Here is a 6,352-nt window from a genome sequence, read left to right on the forward strand (position 1 = left end):
TATTATGGCATATCAAACCTTATGCAGTCTACAGAATGTGTAGATATGGGGAGTTGGAGTCGCTTGTGTAAAGGGCATTTTTTTGGTTTTGCTTTGTTTTCATTTCATTGTAAAGGTGATGTACAGAGGGGTTACACAATTACATGTCAGGTAATGAGTGCATGTGTGGGCTGATTGTTGTTGTTGTTGTTGTTTTACATTTGTTTTTAAGCAGTGTTACTCCTCCAATATTTTTCCCAGGTTTTCTCTTCCTGACTGCCCTCCCCTTCCCCCAAGCTGTGTACTTCATTTCCAATATAGTTTCTAGTGAGTATCATGCTGAATTAGTGTACTCTTTTTCCCTCATTTCTGGGCTTCCTTTCCCCTCCCCAAATCAGATATACAAGACAAAGAATACAGAAATAAAAAACAGTGAATAAAAAGGAGAATAAAAAGGAGAAAAAAAGAAAAAAACTACAAACAATACAATAATAAAAAATACCCTTGTTTCCATATTTTTGGAGTTCATTTTGATGAACATCATTTTATATGGTCATTTGCATATATTATGGAGCTATTGTGATCTTTTCCTAAGAATATCCTCCATTGTTCTCACTATGTGAATTTTTGAGTGCTATTTAATTGATCATGCCCAAGTGTAATTATTTGTCTTTTATTATCCATTGTATTTAATTGTATATTTATAGACAAATTCTAATTATTACAAATGAGGGAAACCATGCAGCCTAGGTTTCTTCAGGTCTGGCTTGCTTCACTTTATACACACACACACACACACACACACACACACACACACACACACACACACACCCCTATATATTTTTTTTTTCTGGTCTTTCCATTTCTTTAAAAATGGAGCAATGCCATTTTTTCTGATGGAAGCATAGTATTCCACCGGGCATATACACCACATTTTTTCAATCCATTCATCCACTGAAAGGTATCAGGGTTGCTTTCATTTCTTGGCTATGACAACCAATCTGTGATGAACATGGTTGGGCTGGTGGCTTTAGTACAGACTGGTTTGTGGTCTTTTGGTAAATGTCCAGGAATGGGATTGCTGGGTCATAGGGAAGCTCCATGTTTAGTCTTTTGAGAAATCTCCATACTGCTTTCCAGAGTGGTTGAACAAGTTGATATTCCCACCATCAATTCTTGGGCATCTTTTGAATACTCTTTTTGTTCTATGAGCCTGAACCTCCTTCTGAGTTGTTTTGCAACTACATGGTTTCCTTTGGGACCTTTTCTCTGTATTGTGCTGATGTGGGGACTTTTAGATAAAACATATTCATGCAGTCAGTACATATTTGATGTACTATAGTAAGGTTGATGATCTTTTTTTTTAAATCAAATCTATTAAAATGTTTTAAGAAACATAAAAGTTTAATAAAATGTGGGACATTATTCTCTTATGGTTTATACTTGTACATGGGCTAATGAAAGAGTAATGCAGGTCTTTCCTTAGATAAAGTTTGATTTACTGAGAGAACTTTCCAATCTGAGCTTTCAAATGGAGTTATTTAAATGGATCAATTTGTAGTTCATTGGGACAAGTCCTTTCTTTAGAGGAAAATAAGTGTGTTCTTTAATATTTTATCTCCTTACTCTCAAAAGATGGCTTGACTATGAATTGGCATTGGCAATTTAAAATTTTCATGATCCTTCAAGTCAAACACTGTTTAGTAAAGTGAATAGTGAATATAATATATATATGCATACACACATATATGTATATATACATATAGATAGATGCATAGTAAATACAGTGTATGTATGCATATATCTATATAGGTAGATACATGTACAGTTATCTATGCATGCTATGTGTATATACATACATATAAATGCATACATATATTCAATTGTATGTGCATGCATATGAGTGCATTGAAAGCAGTCAATAGAGTTTAAAACTCTATTTTTGTGAACTATATTTTGTCTGAGTTTACACAGGAAGTAGAAAAAACAACCAAATATACTGAGATCATCTTTAGTTTTACTTTAGTGGATTTATATAGATAATACAATGCAATAATCTAATTTCTCAGCCTTGTTTCTATTACACATTTATAATTTCCAAATTCATGTTACTTTTTCCCTTTGTCCTCTATTGTTTGAAGCTTGGTCTCTTGGGTTGATAGTTTTTATACATTTTTTATTGTAAAAATACTGTACAGAGGGGTTACAGATACATGAGTAAGGTAATGAGTACACTTTGTATTGAGCATTGATATCTCCTCCTTTGTTTTTCCCCTACCATCCCTCCCTTCCCCAACTACTCGACCCCCCCCCAAGCTGTTAAAGTTAATTTTCAATATAGTGTCTTATAGGTTGATATTTTTATATGAAATGCTATAGAAGTTTGCAAATTCAAAAAGAGGTACAATGCAGTCTAGGCAACCTCAGAGTTTCATTGGACTTAATGTCTAAGCTTTTTTTGCACTGGGCAAGAAGCTTTTGGTGTAACTCTGAGACAAACCTTCTGTCACCTTCATTAGTTTTATTCACCTCCCTCTGCACTCAACTCACGATTATCAGGGAGTTTGTATGAAGGGCAAATGAGTAGAGTATGCTTTGTAATGGTAGGCTCTTTCACTTTCTCCTCATCTCTTCTGCAATTCATGAAAGAGCCTTTTGAATTTTGTAAAGCAGTTTTTAGATCAGTTGGAAGTCAGCAAAAATTTAACATTAATGAGTTCATTTCCACACGAATTGTCTTATTACCATACAGACTTCCACTGTTACGTGCTAGTGGTTTTATAGTCATTTCTCCATTCATTTATGAAGATATGCTTTTACCTGCCACATGCACAAATAATGAGACTGGTAAGACACTCATACTGTGAAAAAGTAATTGTGAGTAAGAAAAACATCACTTAGCAAGGTAACTTAAGTAAAAACTTTACAAAAAAAATCCCAGTATGGCTGAGAAACTTGTTAAGAAATAAATACTAACTTATAATTATTAGAAATGGAGATTTATGAGTAAAAGAAACACCAGATTGTTATTATTTTTTATGTTAATGACAAGGTTATATGAGAGTGTATATACAAAACATATTTGCATATGTATATAATTTGAAAATAAATTAATAGGTTGAATAATTTCAAAAATTACCAATATTATAAAATTTTTGAATTTATTTCTAAGTATAAACACTTATCAAAGACTTGTAAAACTGATAACAAATAAGTATTTTTGCACCATTTTCTTCTTGTCTTGTTCATTCGCTTTCCTTGATATACATAAAAATTGCAATTAGGTGGAGTTCTGGAAGATGGCGGAGAGCGGGAGTTTTAGAGTTCCAGTGAACAGACCTAAGTCAGAGAATTACACCAAGTGAATCATCACAGGACAGAGAGTTTGGCCAGAGAAGGCAACCCAGGCAAGGAAACACTTCTGAGCCCTTGCCAGCAGCCACCGCCGCGGCTGCAGCTGTGGCGGTGGCCGGTGAGTGCAGCCACCATAACTGAGCAACAGAGAGTCCCGGATGAAGGAGCCAGACACAGCAGGCGAGCAGATTCTACTCAACACCAGCAAGAACCTACAAGGAGCAGACATCTTCATCCTGCAGTTCGCATACCAGAGATGACCCAGGAACCAAGACTCAGCGTGAGTAGAAGCCTGATGTCCTCACTCCTTCTCAGGGAGCAGAGGAGGGAAGGCCACCCCTCCCCCCCCAGCACCGGTGATCTCAATATTGGATACAGACAAAGCTCAGAGGAGCTGCCAGCTCCAACTCAGGCCTTGGAATAAAACGAGTCATTTAGCAGGTCACAAGAACTTAACGGCTGTGTAACCTGCCAGACTCAGCTCCACCCAGGGAAAAGTCACCCAGCTAGGGCGTCAGCCTGAGGAGTGGGTTTCTTCACTGGGTAATCAGAGCCAGAGGCTGCCCCTCCCTCTAGCAGCCTCGACAAGCAATTGAAAATCAGTAAACAGAAACCCTGAGAATGGCTCCAGGCGGGGCTCTGTGAGGTTTTCACAAACTAGCCCCAGAAAAGCTACCAGAACCTAGCCTCATCACTGCATCCCACTCTTTTGTGATACTCAAAGCAGATCTGTCTCCCAATGAACCAGCCAGGGAGGAGGATCGCCAAATCCTTGGTAAAGCAGAGCATTTTACTGCCTGTTCGAACAAACTGACTTAAGAAAACAACCAAGCCACAGGACCACAAGCAGACCAGAGACTCCAAAAAGAGGCTGGTTATAGACACAAGGGAGATACAGGATTTTTCCCACTCCTCCCCAAAAAAAACAAATCAAAGAAATTTTTGGGTTTTTTTGTTTTTTGTTTTTTTGTTTTTTCCTTTTTTTCTTTTGTCTCTTCTTTGTCTTCTTCTTTTTTTTTTTTAGTTTTTATTTTTGGTACCTTATATATAAAAAAAAATTCTTTCCTAAAACTTTTTTCAATCTTTAATCATTGCCTTTTTTGATAAAAAAAAATGTTTTCCAGAAAGTTTCTTTTCCTCTTATAATTTTTATTTTGGGGATACAGGAGTGTGCATTTTTGCTTTCTTTTTTGGTCTTCTCTTTTTTTTTCTCTCTTTTTAAATTATCTTTTTGTTTTTTGTTTAGCTCTACTGAACTTCTCAACTTTTTATTCTTCCTTTCTTATCTTTTTCACCTTCTCCTCTCTTTCATTCTTCTTTACGTGACTTAATTCTTGTCTTGCACACCCTCAGATAAACCTGTAGTTGACTATTAGACCCTATCTCCCATTGTGTACACACTTAATCCACAAATTTATTACACAAGTCAAAACCACTATGGACGTAAATTCCCTAATAGCAGTACTACCTCTTTATACCTATATAATATTTTAAGCATTTTTATTTTTAAGTTTTTCACATCTACTTTATATCCCTCCCCTTCTCTCAATAAATTCATGTTCTTATCTAAATAGATTGTTATCGAATCTACATAATTTTATTAATTTCTACCTTTCTATTTTTTCTGGTCTCTTTTCCTGTTCCCTTTCTTTTTTTCTCTCTCTCTCTCTCTACTTTCATCCTACCCAACCTATTTCCTGCTTTGAGATTAAGACTTAGTTAACTCCCCCAGAGCCTCCCCACATCAATCTATTCCTATTTTTTTTACCCACATCTCTCCCTAACCCTAATAATTTCTGGTCCTCAAAATTCTTCTTTGCAGTCCGTAGCCCATTAACATATAGCTGTTTGATGTTGAATAGATGCATCTGTTGAACTAGATTGTATCTGTAGACTATTGACTGTGCAAATTCAGACTTGGGTTGATGCTTGCCTTAAGATAGTGTTCTAGCACAAAAATGGAGCTATTTTCATCTCAAATGGGCAGAGTAAGCCAGAAAAAAACAAGAAAAGTGGCAAATCCAGGTATCTCAATTCCCAATCCCGATAATCAGGGGACAGAACAGATAATGAATAATCCAGAGGAGAATTCCCAAATAGCTCTACAAACACTGCTGACAAACATGATAAATCAAAAGATTGAAAGCATACAAAGGTCTCTGTATGAGCGTGATAGGGAGAAAGAGGAGGCATTTCAAAATCTTATACAGGAATATCATAAGCATAAGGAAGCTACTCCAAAGCTGATACAGGATTTGCATGAGCAGCTGGAGAATACTCAAAGAGAAAGACAGGAATGGCGTGAACAGGCTGAGAACACTCAAAGAGAACTGCAGGAATCCCACGAACAGGAGGAAGATTATCAAAGAGTAATACAGGAATTGAGAGAGAAGGAAGAGAATACACAAAGATCACTAAAGGCATTCATGGACTCCATTAACAAAGAGCAGAAGGAAGTCAGGGAGACCACAAAGGGAATGCTGAATGGAACACAACAGAAGAAAGGGGAGTCCAAGGAAACCATAACCAATCAACTAAGTGATCTGAGAATAAGCACTGAACATCAAATTAAGCAAGTAAAGAAGTTCATACAAGATCTAAAACAAAGCTTCAACAAAGAACTTGAAGCCATCAAAGCTGACCAATTAGAAGGAAAAGAGATAAAAAAACAAAGTAGAAAGTCTTGCAGGTTAGACGATGCAGAAGATCGAAACTCAGAAATTGAAGACAGCCTAGATATTATAGAGAAAGAACATACAAACATCCAAGACAAGTCCAAGAACTATGATAGATCTATTCAACACCTGGAAGACACCATCAGAAGGCCTAATCTAAGGATAATGGGAGTAGAGGAGCACCTAGAAACAGAAGTTAATGGCCTAGGAAATTTGTTTAACAGGATCCTAACAGAGAACTTCTCAAACATGCAAAAAGATAGGCCTATTCAGATACAAGAAGCTTTTAGAACTACGAACAGACCAGACCAGAATAGGAAATCCCACTGTCACATTATAATCCA

Source organism: Dipodomys ordii, unplaced genomic scaffold (genome assembly GCF_000151885.1).
Source record: "Dipodomys ordii isolate 6190 unplaced genomic scaffold, Dord_2.0 Scaffold21, whole genome shotgun sequence".
NCBI lineage: Eukaryota > Metazoa > Chordata > Mammalia > Rodentia > Heteromyidae > Dipodomys > Dipodomys ordii.